This window comes from Bubalus kerabau, chromosome X (genome assembly GCF_029407905.1).
Source record: "Bubalus kerabau isolate K-KA32 ecotype Philippines breed swamp buffalo chromosome X, PCC_UOA_SB_1v2, whole genome shotgun sequence".
NCBI lineage: Eukaryota > Metazoa > Chordata > Mammalia > Artiodactyla > Bovidae > Bubalus > Bubalus kerabau.
Window position 1 is genome coordinate 137,313,444 of NC_073647.1, and position 19,355 is coordinate 137,332,798.

At 36.1% G+C, this 19,355-nt stretch overlaps 1 non-coding gene across 1 annotated transcript; it reads left to right on the plus strand.

The window, feature by feature from the left end:
• Nucleotides 1-344: 344 nt before the first annotated feature.
• LOC129640464 (U6 spliceosomal RNA) lies at nt 345-446 on the plus strand. The gene has a single exon (XR_008708833.1). It is a non-coding gene; the product is annotated as a U6 spliceosomal RNA (small nuclear RNA).
• Nucleotides 447-19,355: the final 18,909 nt, after the last annotated feature.

Consider the following 19,355-nt stretch of genomic DNA (forward strand, 5'->3'; position numbering starts at 1 on the left):
GATTTGTCTGTTCAACCCTTTTCCTTATTTTTCTATTATGGCACAGCTTTTAATTGATTGGTAGGAATCTGTCTGTATTCGGAAACAAGTCCCTGTTGGATACAGATCTTGAAAATATTCTATTATAGTCTCTGGGTTGCTTTTTCACTTTCTTACCAGTATCCTTCAATGAACAAAAGTTCCTAATCCTAGTGTACTCTAATTTGTCATTTTTCTTTCCTTTATGGGTAATATTTTTCAAATCTTGTCCAGAAAATCTCTACTGACTCCAGAATCACAAAGATATTTTCTATTTCCCCTAAAATTATGGTGGCTTTAATTTTGTTATTAGTACTGAAATCAATCTGGAATTGAGCACATATACCAAAATGGGAATGAAGCAGAGAAGATTAGCATGGCCCCTGTGCAAGGATGACACACATATCCATGAAACATTCCATATTTGGGGGCTTCCCTGATGGCTCAATGGTAAAGAATCCACCTGCAAGGCGGGAGACCTGGGTTCGATCACTGGGGTGGGAAGATCCCCTGGAGGAGGGCAACCCACTCCAGTATTCTTGCCTGGAGAATCCCCATAGGCAGAGGAGCCTGGTGAGCTACAGTCCATGGTGTCACAAAGCTTCGAACTTTTAAGCACACACACCATGTACCAACACCAGACTGTTTTAATCATCATAGCTTTATAATAGGACTTGGTATCTCAGAAGAACATCTTCCCACTTAGTTCTCCCTAAAGACTGTCTTGGCTAGTTTTTGGCCCTTTGATGTCCATATACATTTTAGAATCATTTTGTTAGATTCTTCAGAAGTAAAGAAATAATCTGCCCTGGTTTTGACTGTGATTCCATTGAGTCCACAGAAAAAAACTGGGAAAACTGCCATCTCTTAACGTTGCATTTTCCAACCCATAAATTTATTATAGCCCTACATTTATTTGGGTCTTGATTTTATTTTGAGAATGTTTTGTACTTTATGTTGTACATAGTTAGTTGCACATATTTTGGCATATTTTGTTAACTTTACTCCTAGGTATTTTATCTATTGGAAGTAGTATATTTTAACATTTCATTTCCTATGTGTTTGCTTCTGCTATAACTGACTTTTGTAAATGTTGTAAGTTCCTAAGTAATTGTTTGTTTGAAGATGCTTCTGAGTTTTTCTCATTTATACTCCACTTTTATTTCTTCAGTTACAACCCATATTTTTATTTCTTCTAATCTATATGCCTACTATTTCTTTTTCTTTACTTATTACACTGTTTTAAACTTCTTTTATAATGTTGAAAATAAGTGGTCAGAGCAGGTATCCTGTCTCATTCCCAGTCTCTGGGGGAAAGGTTTCAATATTTTGCAATCAACTATATGGATTACTACAGAATTTTTTTAGATATGCTTTATAAAATTATGGAATTTCCTACTGTTCCTGATCTACTAACATATTTTATAATCACATAATTTCTCTCCCCTTTTCTGTTAATGTATTGAATCACATGACTTTTAGATATAAATTACTTTTTCACCCCAATAATAAATCCTCCGTTTTAATCTATTATCCTTTTTCTTCATTGCCAGATTAGCAGTTGTATTCATTTGCTACAGCTGCCATAACAAAGTACCAGAAACTAGGTGATGTAATAGAAATCTATTATCTCCCAGTTTTGGAGACTGGAAGTATGAAATCAAGGTGTGTGCAGAGGTGCTTCTTTCCTAGGACTTTGAAGGAAGGATATGTTCCAGGCCCATCTCTTTGGCTTGCAGATAGCCATCCATGTGTTCACAGGGCACTCTCCCTGTATACTTGTCTCCAAATTTCCTCTTTATATAAGAATATCAGTCAGATTAGGGCCCATTCTATTGTCTTCCTCTTAACCTCTGTAAAAACCGTATCTTCAAATACGGTCACATTCTGAGGTACCAGGGGTTAAGAGGTTAACATAGGAATGTGGGTTGCCAGGGGAGGTGGGAAGGTAGACTGGACAGTAATTAACCCATAACAGATATATAAACATATTTTGTTTAGAATTTGTCTGTCAGTTTTCATGAGAGATTTTACTGTAATATTCCCCTGTCTTTATCTTAACATTAAGGTTATACTAATTTATATTTGCAAATTTAAATTTCTCTGATTACCACAATGATTTGGGATTTTTACATGTTTTTGTATTTTGTGGATTACTTCTTCATCTCTCATATCTTTTGCTTTGAGGATACATATTTTTCTTATTACCTGGTAAGAATTTTTATTGTCAGTCTTTCTGTCTATTGCACTATGCTATATTTTTCCAGGAGACTTTACATGTATTTAGGTAAATAGACATTATTAAAACATAGGTATTCACGTTTATAATTCTCTTCATGGTATCTGTTGTTTACTGTCATGTCCCCTCCTAATGAAATGCCCCCTTGTGTCAAAATTATAACATTTTCAATACTACTTTCACTCCACATTTCATTGCTTAATTTTTGTATCTGTATCTTTAACGTGGGCCTCTGTGATGACTCAGTGGTAAAGAATCCACCTGCCAGTGCAGGAGATGTGGGTTCAGTCCCCAGGTTGGGAAGATCCCTTGGAGAAGGAAATGGCAACCCACTCCAGTATTCTTGCATGGGAAATCCCATGGACAGGAACCTGGCAGGCTACAGTTTATGGAGCTGCAAAAGAGTTGGACATGACTTAGCAACTAAATAACAACAACATTTTTTAACATATCTGCAATTTCTGTAAGGTAACACATAACCATCTAAATTGTATCTTGTATACTTAACCTGTTGCTTCTATATCATTTATTGGAGTCCAACATTTAAAGCCTGATTTGAAATGCTAACTTCATAGTATGATAAATTTATATTCAAATTATGATTACTTTTATACTTTGAAATCTTCTCAATTTTCTATCTATATGTAAACTAATACCCACTTTAATCGCTGTAGTTTTCTAATACATTATAATATGCTTAAGATTAAATATTATGGCAATGTTACATATTTCTCTATACATTTCTTTTAAAATTTTGCCCATGCTATTCTCATGTGTATATTTGTTCAGATAAACTATAGAGAGTGAAGGACAGGGAGTCCTGGTGTGCTGCAGTCCATGGGATGGCAAAGATTAAGACACGACTTAGCGACTTAACAACAAACTAAAGAATCCCTATTGTCAAGATCAGGAAAAAATGACATACTATTGGGATTTTTATAGGAATTGTGTTACATGTATAAACTGATGAGGTATAATTATCATCTTTATAATTCTAAGGCATCCATCGGAAAAATAGTATGTATCTCCATTTAACAATTCTAAGACTCTGCTTAAAGTTTCATAATTTTCTTCATGTAAGTCTTGTACATTCATCATTAAGTTTGTTCTTTGGCTTTACATTTGTTTGATGGGAATAGAATATTTGGTTTCATTTTACTTCTAATTAGTCAATTTGTTGACTTTCAAATTGTGTTATTTTAAAATTTGTTTCTGAATGCTTTTTTGATATCATCAAGGAAAGCTGCTCAGATTGTATAATGTAACATTCTAATGTGCTGATTTCATACACACAGCCACATATATGTTATGCCCTGGAGCTGTCTACAGCCTCAGTATTTTAATATACTTAATTGAATTGAGTTTTCTAGCTTAAAGATTGTATACTTCAACATCCTTTATTTTTAATTTTAAATGAGTATTATTAAGAAGGGCAATTATTCTTTGTAAGTTTAAATGCTTTGCCTTCTTCATTTTCATCTCAGTAGTTCGCTCAGGACTGCAAGCTACAGGAATGTTACTGATGACAACAGAATGGTTATGTAGAGAAGGAAAGAACGTTCACAGCAGAGAGACATGCAGTAACATTTCTCATATGGCACACTGGTTTATATCACCATTTCTACAATCACATTAAACACATCCTCCTCATCGCAAATAGCCACACCTATCAGCCTATCCTTTTTCTATTCACTGGTCTCAGGCACACTAAATTTAAAAAGCTCACAGGCCCCTTCCCAACCTCCAACAAACCCACAAATTCAATCAATTCTTCCCTCATGATCCATTTCAAACCTACCTTTGAATTTTCTCTTTTGCTGCCAGCATCCTAGACAAGGCTCATGTTACAATAATCTGGCTTCTTTTATCATAACACTCTAACACAGGACTTCCCCAGTGGTTCAGTGGCTAAGAATCTGCCTGCCAATGTAGGTGACACGGGTTGGATCCCTGGTCTGGGAAGATCACACATGCCACGGGGCAACTAAGCCTTATGCGCCACAACTATTGAAGCCCATGCACCTAGAGCCTGTGCTCTGCAACAAGAGAAGCCACCACAATGAGAAGCCAATTCTGATGCTTGTTTTCCGGGCTGCGTACTAATGTTGTACTAGAGAGTATCCCCCTGCTCGCTACAACTAGAGAAAGCCCGCGTGCAGCAACAAAAACTTGGCTTGACCATTTGTTTTTTCTGAATCCTCAGTAGCTGGATTCCCTTCACTGTTCCCTGATCATATTTGATTACTTTCTACCACTGTTCCTGCAGCCACTCTTCTAACTTCACTGACTTTGCCTGCAGCCTAGTTTCCTAAAATCTGGGTCCCCATAACACCCCACCAGAGCTCCCCACTGAACACAACTGCTTGAGATTCTGCCGTCTCTGAAAGGCTTCGGCCTCTGCCAAGGACCAGTCAACTTTGATCTTAGAACTGGTTTGGATTCTTCCATAACATAACTGCCCCCAGTTTCACGTCAGTCTTTGACCTTAGAAAAATGTCTCAACCCTGGTTCCATATTCAAAACACTGACCTTGGCTTTACCTATGGATGTTCCCAGAGCACTTAAATATTCTAACATCAGCAATCAGTGATTGCTTAAAATAAAGAAAGAAACCTCACTTTTTTTTTTTTTTCCCAAGGCAACTCAGTGTTTTATCTGTGTTAAAAGAGTAACTTCTTGCATGGCAGAAACAATTGATGTTCTATGTAAACTTTTGTACACTGCTTCTCACTTGTTGACCAGCCTTAGCAATATTTAAAGAACTGGCTTTGAACTTAGAATCCTTAATTTTATGGCAAAATTTCATTAATTTTTTAAATGTTATTTTATTTTTAATTGAAGGATAATTACTCTACAATGTTGTGACAGTTTCCACCATACACTAACATGAATCAGTCATAGGTATTTATATGTCTCCTTCTCCTCCTAAAACTCCTTCCCATCTCTCTCCCCATCCCACTCCTCTAGGTCATCACAGAGCACCAGCTTTGGGTTCCTTACATTACACAGCAAATTCCCACCAGCTATCCACTAGTGGGTAATATGTATGTTTCAATACTACTCTCTTAAGTCATCTCACCCTCTCCCTCCCCTACCATGACCATAAATCTGTAAAGAAGCTGACATGTTTAAAACAAATGGCTACATAGGGACACTAACCAGATTCAGTAATAGAAAAAAAAAATGCAGTTTTCAGTTTCCTGAAATAAGCATCTCTCATGATTCAACCATGAGAATCAATCAGCCAAATGTTTTCATTTTTTTTTATTTTTTGTTAATTTATTATTATTATTTTTTTACTTTACAATATTGTATTGGTTTTGCCATACATCAACATGCATCCGCCACGGGTGTACAAATGCTTTCATTTATAAATGTTAAAACTGTGCAAATTTTTACTTCAAAGGAAGTGCTTAAAATAATATTGCAAATCCCCATGGACAGAGGAGCCTGGTGGTCTACAGTCCATGGGGGTCGAAAAGAGTCGAACATGACTGAGCGACTAAGCACAGCACAGCATGGGATGTAAGACACCAAGAGTGAACCCTGATATAAACTATGGCCTTTGGGTGATTATGACGTGTCAATGAAGGCTCATTGATGGTGACAAATGTACCACTCAGTGCAGGATGCTGAGAGTTGGGGAGGTTGTGTGTGTTGCAGGGGATGGTGGCTAGATGGGAACCCTCTGTGCTTTCCACTCAATTTTTCTGTGACTCTAAAACTACTCTAAAGAATAAAGTCTATTTTTGAAAAAGAAAAAAAAAACAACATTGCTAATTGAAAACTGAAAATGTCAACACTTTCCATTGTATTTTATTATTTGAGACTGTGTTTTATGTCAAACATATAAATAAAACAATGAGAAACTTTTCATTTCTATGGTGATACTTGAAAATCACACAGAATTTAATCATGCCTACAAAAATGCTTGTTGGAAAACTGACCTCAAATATCATAGTCCGTGTTCAGTCACATCTGACTCTTTGTGACCTCATGAACTGTAGTCCACCAGGCTCCTCTGGCCAAGGGATTTTTCAGGCAAGAATACTTGAGCAGGTTGCCATTTTCTTCTCTAGGGCAGCTTTCTGACCCAGGGATCAAACCCGCATCTCCAGCATCTCCTATATTGGCAGGCAAATTCTTTGTCACTCTGCCACCTGGGAAGCCCCTCAAGTATCATGAAAGCTCTCTAATCGGACACTTTGAAGTTTATGTTGCTTGCATTTTCTTCTGTGTGGCAGAAATAGCAAGACTTTTCTAATAACGATCAACATTGATAGAAGATGGCATTAGTGCCAAGCTTTTTTACAGCATAAGTATATAGCTACATTTTTTATGTCTATAAAAAAGTGGTATTTGATAGTAATGCAGAATAGAGAAAGGGACAAATGACAGCCATGTAACCCCTAGAATTTTACATAAAACTCTATTCTTCAAATAACGTTTTTCCTAAAATGTCAAGCATTTATTTTGACTTACAAAGTCTGTTTTCCCCCAAGAGTAATTGACGGTTGTTAAGGGAAATGATTCTGCATCAGTTCAAAGCTTCTCATAGAGCCCGGGTGAACATGCCCATTTCTCAATGCTTTTTGGCATCACTGAATCCACTGGCCAGTCAAGCCAGCTTGTTGTTGGTCCAGCTTATTAGAGGCAAGGAAATAGACTCTGAAGAAAGCAGCACATTCAGGATGCTCTGAAGAGCTTCCTGTCAAAAGCCAGGCTAAAGTCTTTGAGGAAAAGCCAAGAGTCAAAGCCAGGTAGACCAGAAAGAGGCACCAAGTCCAGAGAGAGAAGCAGGGTCATAATGGCAGAGAAAGAGCCAAGAGTCAGAAGCCAGATAGATATTGAATTTGAGTGTGATCAAATGGAGGCAAACAAGACAGCCTTGCCACAACTGCTTTCCAAACAGGGCAAGATCAACATGGATACCAGTGCTCTTCCAATAGCACCATTGATATTTGCAGAAAAGGCACCACAGCAGCAGCTTCTAATATGAGATACTCCATTTAGATGACCACTTATGGAGAAAAGGTTACTAAAAGAAAAAGGAAACTGTTCCTTCCAATAATGAAAGAAATTTTGTTGAGGAATTAAAGATGAATCAAACCACACAATACACTCTGCTGTATCCATGACTCTATTGAAAACATTGACTCACCTACAAATCCATAATGCAATCATAACATATGGTTATAAGACCCTCAGGCTTTACAGCATTCTGAAATACTTTCATAGTAATTGATAAACAAATTATATTTCAAATAATCTGGAAGTGAACTGTAATCTATTTTCTTAAATGAGAAACTAAGTTAATTAAACATTTTAACTGCCTACTTATTATGTACAACTGAATGATAGATATGGTACTTTTCTTAATCAGAGTATTTTATTCATCACACCAATACCATACAACAGAAAGTTTTCTGATTAGACAGAAATGTAAAGATAGGACTAAACATGAGGAATAATGCTTTATTTCTGCTCTGAAGGTATAAAAGTAATACTCGACATTTGTTAAACATGGACTAAGTGCCAGGTCGGAGAAGGCAATGGCACCCCACTCCAGTCCTCTTGCCTGGAGAATCCCATGGACGGAGGAGCCTCATAGGCTGCAGTCCATGGGGTTACTGAGGGTCAGACACAACTGAGTGACTTTGCTTTCACTTTTCACTTTCACGCATTGGAGAAGGAAACGGCAACCCACTCCAGTGTTCTTGCCTGGAGAATCCCAGGGACGGGGGAGCCTGGTGGGCTGCCGTGTATGGGGTCGCACGGAGTCGGACACGACTGAAGTGACTCAGCAGCAGCAGCAAGTGCCAGGTACTATTTTATATACTTAATACAAGTTGCCTCCTTTAATCTGAATAGCGGTTTGATTTAGTATTTACTATTATTATTCTACAGTTGAAAATAAGGTTAAAAGTCTTGAATAACTTGGTCAACTTCAGAGCCAGTAAATAAAGGATTCATCAGTCTTTATAGACAGACAAGTAGGAGATACATACAGAGGGATGTATAGACAAAAATATTCCCACTCATTCTTACATCTTTTAAATGGCAGACTATATCACACCCAACTTAAAATTGAGAAATTAGGTAGGACTTAGAGATTAAAATAATTAGCTAGGGTAAAGAATGGAAATAGAATTAATCTTTGGCCTTAATTTAGGCTAAACTACATGAAATTCCTAGTACTTTAACATTTTGACCTACAAAAAGGTCCTCATATGACTTAATCTAATATATCCTCTACAAAGCACTTACAAGCACAATTACACTGCCTGAATATTAGAAGTCCTATTACCCATATTACCACTTTCTGTGAAATTACTAATTTGGATTGATATCTAAATTATTCATTTGGGCATGCACAGAATATTAAAAACTATTTAAAATTTAGATAGTATCTATTACTAAAATGATTTGATTCAAGTAGTAACTTAGTAATGATATTTAAAATAATCTTACATTTTACCCCAAAATTTCAAAGTATTTAAAAACCAATACATAAATCCCAGATCTCTGTGATGTGGGCAGGCGCTTATAATTATTCTTAGACAGCTTAGAAGCCAAATCATGAAAAAATGTAAGTGGCTTCCAGCTCTTTCCATGAGTCAGTGGTGATAGTAACAGCCAGAGTTACAGAACATTATTTATTCTGTGCCATACAGTCAACTTCACAATGTCACATCAGGGGACATATTTTGTTTGGCTTTCATATAATAACTGATATCCCTCCAACACTATTCTACCTAAGTGAAAATATTAAAAATAATTTGGTGATTATAAGTAATGAATGAACCAGATGAAAACGATACAACACTGGCAGTTCCGTTTGGCTCATCTGCATAGCAGCACCACAGCTGGTGTCCAGCAGCACCATTCTCGCCTTCAGTGCACAGTTACAGCCGCCTGCAATTGCTCTGTCTCATTTTATTCACAATCTTCCACCTGGCTCGCTTCCCTTTTAGACCTGGTCCACAGTCAGGTTAAGTGAAATTTCTTGGTTCCATTAACACTCATGAGTCATTCTGCATTTGTGAATTGTCAAGTGTCTGAATTGTTTCATATTCTATTTGGCCAACACGGCATTCTAAACTTAGTACCTCATTAAATGTTATTTGAATAAAGGAATCTCTCATTATGCAAAGAGGAACTAGAAATACTGAGATGCCAGCAGGCCATAAAAGTCAAGCAACTGAATTTGTCATCTATTGAAATGCCTGCTCAAAAGCCTGAGAAAAGTGTCACTTCATGGTGACTTCACCAGCCTGTTTCACTCATGGTAAGAGATTTACACTCAGCAGAAAATACTTGTATTATACATAAAATTTTCCCTTCACATGGTCCTCATACACAAAAATTTCCATTATCCCAGTTTAGTTAAAAAATACCAGTCCTAGACAAAACAATTCAAATTTCAGTTACCACAGTATATTAACTGTGAGAAATTGACTAAAGTACAAACCAAGATGCTAGCTCTTCAGTTCACAGATGATTCTGGAAAACAGCTTTATATAATGATTAAGGACAAATCAAGTCCCTTCTTTTAAATCTGTCAGTGATTAGTCACTGAGCATCTATTATTCAGTTCACACACATAGCAAAGTATATAGTTGTGTTGCCTCTTGTTTCCCCATGATAAATCCATGTGACATTGCTTTAATGGATAATCCAAATAGGGAATTGGGCAACAAAATGTAAGTGAAACAAAGAAATAGAAAGTTTGTTGTACACCTGAAACTAACACAACATTGCAAATCAACTATACTCCAATAAATTTTTTTAAAAAATGAAAGTGATATTAGAGCATGGTTCCCATCACACACAAAGCCTTTGATATTTGGCAAATCTAATACAGTTATGTAAAGTTTAAAAATAAAATAAAATTAAAAAAAAAAAAAAAACAAAGCCTTTGACCAATGAAGAGGTAAGAAGAAGCCTTGTGGTTTAAGCCTCACCTTCCCCCTTAACTCCGTACATACACGTGAGCAAGTTACTTAACCCCTCCCTGCCTCAATTTTCTTATAAAATACACAAAATATGTCCTATCATACAGAGTTTCAGTAAAAATAAACCCATTAGTATAAACAAACAAACAAAAAACCCACAAAGTGATCATCCTAGAAGTGAAATTCAAATAACATAAATAGATTTATTAAAGAAATAGTTGACTGTGGGAATGGTATCACCACCACTGAAGGGACTCTCAAGATGCAGTCAGAGGAAGTTTGGGAAGGTGAACTTAGTGATATAATCAAGAGCAGTGGTTGTGACAAAAAGGATGCTAAGGTCCACGGGAAGTGATGCCAACAACAAAATCTTTACAAGAGTTCTAGGGAACTCTTGGAGATATTTCATGACACTGAATGAACAAAGAATAAAACACTGGAAGTTGATCCACTCTTAGAAGAAAAGTATGATAATTCACCAAAGCATAGAAAAGACTTGTTCTCTGATACAAGTTACATGATAAAAAGAAAGCAAGGACTATTCAAATTGCTTTTGATAATCTGTTAAAGAGAAATGCAACACTTAATTCTCAATGTCTCCATTTTAAGTAACAGTACTACACAACTATTATTTTATCTCCCTATACATTTAAACTGAAAATAAAACAGTTTTAAGGAGATCCAACCAGTCCATTCTAAAGGAGATCGGTCCTGGGTGTTCTTTGGAAGGACTGATGCTAAAGCTGAAACTCCAGTACTTTGGTCACCTCATGCGAAGAGTTGACTCATTGGAAAAGACTCTGTTGCTGGGAGGGATTGGGGGCAGGAGGAGAAGGGGACGACAGAGGATGAGATGGCTGGATGGCATCACTGACTCGATGGACGTGAGTCTGAGTGAACTCCGGGAGTTGGTGATGGACAGGGAGGCCTGGTGTGCTGCAATTCATGGGGTTGCAAAGAGTCGGATACGACTGAGTGACTGAACTGAACTGAATATTTTGACAAGAATTTTCAAAGGTCTGAGAATAATCACAAATTTCTCAACTGATTATTAAGATCATTTTTCATGATTTTGCACTACACAGTCATTTTTATGGTTCTGTACTACTCTGAAAAGACACAAAGTGAGTACAGAGTAGTTTTTAGGGGTCAAAAATCAATATTCTGCTAAGAACTAGAAATTTTGCATTAAAACAAATGGATACATTTAAAAATTATCTGTTCGAAGGCATGAGAGAACCATCAAAGCAATGATGACTATTTTGGACATGAGTAGAGATCCAGGTAAAAGGAAGTTCTAGAGAGCTACAGTCTCTGGAGCCCCAAAAGTGCTCAGGACCTGAGTATCGAATGAGTTGGTGAATGAATAATGAAGGAAAGAATTGAGCTTCCAGCTATTAGTATTACCCAGGTTAGGAGAGTAGTGTTAAACAATTATTCTTTGTGCAATATGGAAATCTCCACAAGGGTTCTCAACTTACCAGGAATAGAAACAGCTGGTAAATTACCCTATTGACAGCATCATCAACTGGTAGGGCAGGGCAGGGGCAGAATGTCACAGAAAGCTTCATTAAAGAGTGTCAACAATAAAGACAGAATGACGGTTTGAGTTCTGATTTCTCATCTGATATTCTGATTACTGTCTACCATCAGTATGCTTTAAATAAAGAAGCAAATACATTACATCTTGAAGACACAATTCACTAAGGATTCACCCATATGTGCACATAGAAGAAACTTGCCTATCATAGTGGAAACTGTCATGATCTTCCTCTCCTGTTCCAACCCCTTATTAAATGAAATGCTCTTTGTTTCCTGCAACACCAGAGGAAGAAAGACCATAGCCTCTGATGCACAACACTTCTAATTTGAGTTCAGCACTCTCTTCCTATGACAATCATCAGTTCAGAGTCTGGACCTGAGAAATCAATGAGCAGCAATTAAATCATGGCTCTCAGTTCTCTATCCTCTGTACAAATTCTGATTCAAACTGTCTAACCTTTAAGCAAAACCAATCCTTAATGCTTTAAGTTCATTGTCATACAAGCCCATATATACTTGAGCATACAAGTGGCTGGTGCCTGAGTCTAAGGAGGAGCAATGCAAAACACATTTGAAATAAAAATGTAATAAGTCAATTTCAGTTATCACTTCAATAGTAGTCAAGAGATTTTTAGGGGAAGAAATCACTTCCATATGATATCACATTTTGACACTATATGACACTGTGGTTTCACAGTCTACGTACTTTGATGACACTCTTTGGTTAGCTTAGAAATAAATCCAAATAACTTTATTAGGGAGAGAAGTAAGGAAGGATTTTTCCCTTTAAGTTCCCATGCTTGTACTGCAACATTTATCTAAGAAAACCCTAGGGAGAAATTAGAGGAGCGAAAGTACACTCTTCTAATAGAAACAATAAAGGCTACATTAAAACAACACATTTTTAGTAAAATATGTAATATATAGTATAATATACAGAAATTAGTATATCATAAAACATTGAAAGAACAAAATTTATACTTATAACTTTTAACAGATGAAGAAACTAACAAATTACTGTGTTCTTAGATTTTCCTTGAATAACCCCATTAATTTGGGTTCTATTTAAGTTGTATTCCATAGATCTTGAGTTCTAACAATGAGAGAATAGGTTGATTCAGAGCAACTTTTCTACCAAGAATAACCAGAAAATGTGGATAAAATCACTGCAGATGGTTTCTGCAGCCATGAAATTAAAAGATGCTTGCTACTTGGAAGAAAAGCTATGACAAACCTAGACAGCGTATTGAAAAGCAGAGACATTACTTTGCCAACAAAGGTCTGTATAGTCTAAGCTATGATTTTTCCAGTAGTCATGTATGGGTGTGAGATTTGGACCATGTAGAAGACTAAACACCGAAGAATTGATGCTTTTGAGCTGTGGTGTTGGAGAAGACTATTGAGAGTTCCTTGGACTGCAAGGAGATCAAACCAGTCAATCCTCAAGGAAATCAGTCCCGAATATTCACTGGAAGGACTGATGCAGAAACTGAGCTAACTCATTAGAAAAGACCCTGACGCTGGAAAAGACTGAAGGCAAGAGGAAAAGGGGATGACAGAGGACAAGACAGTTGGATGGCATCATTGACTCAGTGGACATGAGTTTGAGAAAACTCTGGGAGATGGTGAAGGACAGGGAAGCCTGGCATGCTGCAGTCCATGGAGTCACAAAGAGTCAGACATGACTGAGCAACTGAACAACAAAATGGATAAAATACTTAACAAAAGTACACAGCTATTTAAAGGCATTAGAACGCTACCAAGGCGGTGAGCATTTGTAAAACTAAGATCCAGAAAGTGTGTCAGCTTAGAATTTGATGCCTCACAGAGAGGTAAAGTGGATTGAATCTCTGTTTGAAGACATAATTCCTGATAATTTTCCTAATTTGATGAAAATCATCAGCCACAGATTAAAGAATATGAATTTCTAGCAAGACAAATTCAAATAAAACTATCTATAGAAATATTGTAATAAAACTGATTAAAGTCAAGACAAAAAAGCAAATCTACTAAGTGTCCAGAGAGAAAATAATATATTATCTTCTAAGGAGTAAAAACAAGACTGAAAGCTGACTTCCCAACAAAATGAGAGAAATCAAAGAACAATGGGATGATGGGACCAAAGGACTGAAAGAAATGACTGCCAATTTGTATTTCTATTTCCAGTAAAATGTTCCTCAAAAATAAAAGATAAAACCATTTTCAGACAAAGAAAACACTATTCATCATAAACAGGTCTTCCCTCCTACAGAAAGAATTACCAAGGGGATGTTTTTTTCGGCATAATAAAAATGATGCCAATGGAAATCTCAAAGATGCAATAAGAGGGAAAGAGACATTCAAAAAATAAAAGGTTATTATGAAACATTTTAAGTCAGTGCATTTTAAAACTATATGGTATAGACACAATTTCCTTGTAAAACAAAATTTACTGAAACTGCCACAAGAAATAGAAAATATGAGTATTTCCCATCATTAGGAAAACTTCTGGCTCAGATAAATTTGATCAGTAATTATACCATACATTTAAGAAGAAATAACATGCATTTCAAACCAAGTATTTCAAAGAACAGGGGGAAAAGGAATTTATTTAACTCATTTTATGACCATCATAATCCAGATACCTTAACAGAACAGAGGTTTTACAAGAAAGGAAAATTAAAGGCCAATTCTTCTCATAAATATGAACACAAAAATATTAAACAATGCATTAATAAATCAAACCCAGTAATATATAAAGAGGATAAACTATTAAGTGCACATTAGAAGAATGCCAAGTTGGTTTAACTTTGAAAATTGATCAACATAAGCTACTACATTAAAAAAGTAATTACACAGCTTCTCAATACATGCAGTGAAGAAAAAAAAAAACTTATAACCCAGAAATGCTGCTGCTGCTAAGTCGCTTCAGTTGTGTCCAACTCTGTGCGACCCCATAGATGGCAGCCCACCAGGCCCCCTGGTCCCTGGGATTCTCCAGGCAAGAACACAGGAGTGGGTTGCCATTTCCTTCTCCAGTGCATGAAAGTGAAAAGTGAAAGTGAAGTCATGTCCGACTCTTAGCGACCCCATGGACTGCAGCCCATCAGGCTCCTCCGTCCAAGGGATTTTCCAGGCAAGAGTACTGGAGTGGGTTGCCATTGCCTTCTCCAGAAATAGAGGGACAAATACCTAATTAGATAAGTTATTGGGGGAACAGTCATTATATTTAGTGATACAATGATGGATGATTTTCCTCTGATAAAGGGATAAAATAAGAATACCTGCTAGCATCTCATCTAGTCAGTATTATACTGGAAATTTTAGTCAGTGCTAACAAGGAAAGAAAAATAAACACATATTACAAGAACTGGAAATAAATAAAATATTTGCTATTCAAAGTAATGTTTCTTTAGGAACTCCAAATGAGAGGGAGTGTTTGTGTATACACACACACACACACATATAAAATCAGTATCAAGTATATATTAGTATTACTATAATTTAGCAAGATCTCAAATGTAAGATTAATATTTAAAAGTCATTTGAATTTCTATAAACCAGGACAATATGTATAAAAGAACATTTTAAAGCCAATATTGTCTGCACTTAAGTGTAAAACTTGGAGTAATCATGTCAATTTCTATAAACTTTGTCAACTTTAACAATAGGGACTTCCCTGGTGGTCCAGTGGTTAAGACTCCAAGCTTCCATTGCAGGGGGCATGGGTTTGATCCCTGGTTGAGGAACTAAGACCCCACATGCCATGCAGTGCAGCCAAACAAATAAATAAAAAATAATAATAAAGCCAATACTTTTTGCATTTCCACATAAAATTTAGAGTAACCTTTTCAATTTCTTGGGATTTTGATTGGGATTGTATTGAATCTATATATGAGTTTGAAGACATTTTCTAGTAAGTTTTCTATTCCATGAACATGGGACTTATTTACATTAATTCAGCAATTCTTAAATGTTTAAAGTAATGTATTATTATTACCATAAAAATATCCTGTTTTATAGAGGTATTAATGGCACCCCACTCCAGTACTCTTGCGTGGAGAATCCCATGGATGGAAGAGCCTGGTTGGCTGCAGTCCATGGGGTCGCTAAGAGTTGGACACGACTGAGCGACTTCACTTTCACTTTTCACTTTCATGCTTTGGAGAAGGAAATGGCAACCCACTCCAGTGTTCTTGCCTGGAGAATCCCAGGGACGGGGGAGGCTGCCATCTATGGGGTCGCACAGAGTCGGACACGAATGAAGCGACTTAGCAGCAGCAGCAGCAGCAGAAACATTTTACATCTTGTGTTAAAATCGACCATAAGTATTTTATATTTCTTGATACTATTTTATTTTTGTTCAGTCGCTAAGTCATGTCTGACTCTGTGACCCCATGGGCTGCAGCATAACAGACTTTCTTATCCTTCACCAACTTCTGGAATCTGCTCAAACTCATGTCCACTGAGTCCTTGGTGCTATCATCTATTTCTATAAATTGTTAATTTTCAATTGTTCAGTCTATAAAAATAAATTGTTACACATTGACTCATTATTCTGAAACACTGCTGAATTCGTTTATTTGCTCTGTTTGCTATTTTGTAGATTTTGTTGATGTTATATACAGTGCAATGATTTTGGACAAAGGCATTAAAACAATTCAATACAAAAAATATATCATTTTGACCAACAACCGTAGAATAACTGAATATGTATATATTGAAAAAAATATCATGAAGCTTTGTTCTACCTAAAACACAACAACTAATTCACTATTGATCCTAGACCTAGATATATAGGCTACAAATATAACTTCTAGAAGAAACTACTAAAAACTATCTTCTTACATCTGAGGGACACAGTGCTTATTAAATAGGACAACACAAGCATTAACTATAACACAAGGAATTTATGAAGTGGGCATCATTTTTAAAATAATTTTCTTTGTCAGAAAACATCATAAGAAAATATACACAGACTGGGAGAAAATATTCACAAAGTACATATCAAATAGAATTTGTATGCAGAATATACAAAGCATTCTACAATCCTAAAAATCAATGAAAAAACCGAGAAAAGACAATTTACAAAGATATTTACAAAGGTATATAGCAAATAAGCATGTGAAAATACTGAATATCATTAATGACAAAATGGAAATTAAACCCACAATGAACTACTACTTCAGATCAGCTAGGTTGGCTAAAATAAAAGGGATAATACCAGCACATTCACCAAGCTGAAAACTACCAAATGCCCATCAAGAGTAAAATGGATAATTAAATTGCAATAAATTTCATAAAGAAGCACTATACAACTATTAGCACAAATGATCTACAATTACATGTACTTATATGCACGAGTTATTAATAGTATATTGGGCAAAAGAGTAACCACCAAGAGGAGGACATACTATATGATTCTAGTTTTATGGCAAAACTAATTTCTGCTGGTAAAAATCAGGGTAAGGGATATACCTAGGGATATAGGTGCTGATTGGGAGAACAGTAAGGTCTTTTGTCAAAGTTCTGTTGCTTGGCATGGGTGCTGGCTACACAGGTGTGTTCAGTTTGTGAAAGTTCCTCTAGCTGTACATATATATTCAACTTTATGTAAGTATGTTTTACTTGTACAAACAGTTTTAAAGGCTGTTTTGAACCAATACTGCTTGTAATATGACAATAAAATAGAGATAAATTAAAATAATGTAAGACCCCTACACAAAAATACTATTACTAGAAGTTAAAGAAGACCTAAATAAATGAAGGAATACATTGTGGTCATCAACTGGAACACTAAATGTTGAAAGATATCAATTCTCCTTCAAAATGATCTGTATCCGTGTTATTATAAACCTAGCATCTGTGGAAATTTATTTGTGGAATTAATAAACATGTTCTACATTTCACATCAAAATGTAGAGTCAAGAAAATCCTTGGGAAGTCAAATAAGTTGAAGGAATTACTCCACTTGCTATGAAGACTTGTTATGAAGTTTCAGTAATTAAGACAGTATGTTATTCTCCCAAGGATAGCTTATAAAACTCTAGAACATAATAGAAAGTACCTAAGAACAAAACATAAATGGACACCTGCATAGTCAAAAAGATGAAACTGAAGTGGGGAAAAGATCATTTTATAATAATAAATGATACTGTGTCAATTTGGTAAACACATGGATAGGGGAAAATATTCGCAACCACATAACTGACAAGGAACTCATACCATAATATGTAATAGATACAGAATCATTGTAATATAAAAATAATTCCTACATATAAAAAAGATATAGACCTAGAAGCTGATGTTAAAAAGGGAAAAAGAAATGAAGAGGCCCTTTTAAAATGATCCCAGAGTAGTAAATAAACATAAATATTTCCTACCTTCATTTGTAATCATTGAAGTGCAAACTCAGACTTCAGTGGCATACTATTACACACTACTAGAAATGCTAAAATTACAAAGTTTGACAACTCTAAGACATACATATGTGCTAACTATAATACACTGCAGGTGGGAGTATAAATTGGTACAGTTTTTAATATCTACTACAGCTGACCATACTCACACACTTTGATCTAGCAGTCACGCTCTTATTACTATAACCTAGAGAAATAGATACATAAGCCCCTGAAAAGTCACACTCAAGAGCATGTGCAACAGCAATATTCAAAATACCCAAAGATGGGACAATCCAAATGTCCTTTAACAGTAAAAGAGACAAGGAATCTGGTGTAATCATTTAATGGAAAACTGAATAGCAAAGAAAATGAATGAACTACTTCCACAGGCAACATCATGGAGGACTCTCACAAAGTTGAGCAAACAAGGCCAAACAGAAATATATATGTATATATATCCCTGGAGAAGGAAATGCAACCCACTCCAGTATTCTTGCCTGGAAAATTCCATGAACAGAGGAGCCTGCTGGGCTACAGTCCATGGGGGTCACAAGTCAGACACAGCTGAGCAACTTAGCACATCCAGTATCCAGGTCTGGATTCAATGAGCAAAATAACTATTTAGGTAAAAGGTAAGGGCCTCCAAAGTGAGAGAGAGGACAGAAAGGAGGGAGGAAGAAAGGACGGAAGGAAGATGGTTGAACGGAGCAGCTTCCAGAACATACACACCATACCATCCCCTTTATAACATAAAGTTCGAAAATAGGCAAAAGTTACGCAGACATGACTTAGCAACTAAACAACAACGATGGTGGAGCTAACAAATAAGAAAAGGCTGAAGGAGGGTTTCAGAGGTGCTAGTAAATATTATTGACTTTGGTAGTGTTTACATGTGTGTGCCCAACTTGTGATAATACACTGAGCTAGACACTTGCTTTCTTTCTTCTCTTTGGCTGTGCTGCTTGGCATGTGACATCTAGCTCCCCAACCAGGATTCAAACACATGCTGTCTGCAGTGGAAGCATGGAGTCTTAACCAGTGGACCACCAGGGCATCTACTTTCTTTTTGCACATTATAATTCAATAAAAGCTTATTAAAATATAATTCATAAAAATTAAAATTATGGTTTTGAGGTAGGTGTTTACCTTTGCAATTAGTAAAGCAATTTTCACAGCAATTTGTTACAAAAAAAGAGCAAGAGAGGTATTTAACATACTAAA